Genomic DNA, 2,898 nt, shown 5'->3' on the forward strand with positions numbered 1-2,898 from the left:
AAAAAACTAATTTTGCCAAAAAAATATGTTTTACTATGGTAGACCGGGGACTTTTCAATTAACCTGTTAACTAACAAAACCTAATCAATTGTTATTTCAATGTTTGTTTTTTCCATCAACTTTTGTTACCTTAACAGTACTTTTATGATCATCTTGCCATGAGTGCCCCAGAGTCCCATTCTGAAATATCCATGTCTCTAATCCATATCTAAATGTACAAATTGAAATAATATATCTTTCTTGATTATATTATTATATAATTCAATTAAATATTGATTATTAATTGATTAAATTATATCAATGCTTTTAAAAGTGATGTTCTTTTAAAAGCAATGTCTGGAAGCTCCATTATACCTCTTCGTGGGTTGTCTTTACATCTTTTAAAACCTATATTACGCAACAGTGTATGAAGAGATGTTTTAGATCCTTCAAGAAGCTGCGTATCTCTAAATTTTTTATGGATACTTTTCAGACTAACAGTTTTCTCTGAAAGAATTGTATTAAATGTTTATATTGAAAAAACAACTCAGTGTTTTTGTATATGTCGTATATTGAATCTTTGATAGTTTTTAGACTGTTTCTTTTCGGTGAATCCGAATTCTAATTTTTTTAGATATTTTAATGTATGTGCCCGTACATAATAGTGCAGCTGTTAAAACATGTTTTCAATAAAACCACAGAAACGTAATCTGTAACAGTAAAAATGTTTACCTCTCCAACGAATTTTATTGGCAAGAGGTGCCTCCATTATCTTAGTTCTGTTCGAAGTAACTGATTAGAGGCGTAATCTGTTCTGTCTGCGGCTTCGGCGTTTTCAATCAGTGTTATAATAAGCAGCGATTTTAAATTTATCAAAACAACCAAGGCGTTAAGACAACGTTCGCCGATTTATAACCTTAGTTATTATAACTGATATTTTGTAGTTTTGCCATTTGATGACTTTCGTAGATTAATTCGGTTACATGTTCGAATGTATCAGACAGCATTATATCTCTTTCCAGCTAGAATAAGATGAGAAGGAAAATATTGTCTAGTTCTAAAACGAATTTAGAAATTGCGACAGGCATTGCTTTAAACAGCTCGATGACGGAAGTTCACTGTTATTTGAACCTCTAGTCTGCAGGTTGAATTTACACTGAAATCTGAATACCATGGTTGCATTAACTGGAGCAAAGAATAATAATATAATCGATTTATTACTAGTGGCCAATTTACGAGTAGACTGAGTGGGCTGGAGACTAAGACGGCAGAATTTAGGAGACGGATAATTTGGTCCAAACATATTTCGCTTTATAACATATTACATGCTTTATCGAAATAAAAAAATACATGGAGAAAATGAATCTGGGAACTTTAATGATTCAATCAAAACTTCAATATACAGATTACTCCAACACCTTTATTTATATGAAAAATTACTGAACCCTTCGTAAAATATACTTTTCTTTAAATATATACGATTATTATCTTTTTTCTTTTGATGAAACATGAAAAGTAATACATGCTGCACATGAACGTTTTCAGACATTAAAATCGACATTTTCAAAAAAGTATTAAATCAATAGTACAATCATTTTGGCGGTACCTAACTTGTGCTGTTTAGAGGTTAATGTCAGTGGAATAAAATGATATATGTACCAAAACACAGCATTTTATACTTATAACTAGTAAAATATGTTACAAAAATACCGGAAGGCAATTACGGGCACACTTGGTAACACACCAATATTATATACAAATTAAAAATAAAACATAGAAAAGATATTTAACTATTTTATTAAGGAGTATCCAAAATGTTTATGTCCGATAGTAAAATAAATTATAGTAAAATCTATATAATTCGTTAACATACAATTAAAAACGTATTAATATTTTACATAACGGAATTTTTTATAAAACCTGAAAATGTTCAATTATCAGTTAACATACAGTATTAAATATATTGAAGAGAAATAAGTAAATAAAATATGCCAAAATTCATTAAATACTATCTATTGTTTAATACTTAATACTCACATACATATAATTTTTTTATTTGTTCGTTTTTATAAATTAAGCATTAGTTGAATTCGTATTAAATCCAAAATATAAATAAATGTTCAATGTCAGTAATACATCGTGAAAACCAGTTTTTTTAGTTAACAATCGTTGTTTTGCTTTAAAATTTTATTGATTAGAATTTTTATTATTATTAGTTCATTTTGTTATAAGTTTTAAATTACTAAAAATTAATAAATATGTTGTGAAAATGTATGAAAAGATATTATTGGACAATATTCCTATATGTAATAACCCATTGAGTACTATTAATCATAGTGCGTGAAGCGTATTGGTTACTCAGTCACCGAATTATAAAGTATATTCAAAGTTATTTTGTATATACGTCATCTAAATTGGTGTCAAAACGTCGCAATGTTGCCGCATCAACTCTTAAGTTTTAGTTCAGTTTGACTTTGACATACAACAAAATTCTAATCTAAATAAAATAAATGAACAAAAATGTTATCAAATATAGTTTATTTTAACATTATAGTACATCCAAAAACTGCAGTTAATTATACAGCTACAATAGTTTATAGGTTAGGTTTGTAACCTCTTATCACTATTGCTTTCAAGGATTTTGCATACGTCTGACAACTGCACGACTTTGAAAGGCTCATCCGTTTACGTGTTCATACTAAACTGATAGTACTGTCTCTATTTTGAAATGGCATGGACATCTTGATGACGTATCTACAAAAAAACTTTAAATAAACTATAGATTTATCCTTACCTAGTATAGTAACTGGTGTGAGTGCGTTGATTCCTTGTTTTTTCCAAATACGAGAACTATAATAAAGCTAGGAATAGGAAAACAAGGTATGCATCATTAGCACACTCATAAAGATATCGAATGAA

This window comes from Rhynchophorus ferrugineus, unplaced genomic scaffold (assembly GCF_030347505.1).
Source record: "Rhynchophorus ferrugineus isolate W39M unplaced genomic scaffold, kcgeb_rfMv2 rfM11, whole genome shotgun sequence".
In the NCBI taxonomy this organism is placed as follows: domain Eukaryota; kingdom Metazoa; phylum Arthropoda; class Insecta; order Coleoptera; family Curculionidae; genus Rhynchophorus; species Rhynchophorus ferrugineus.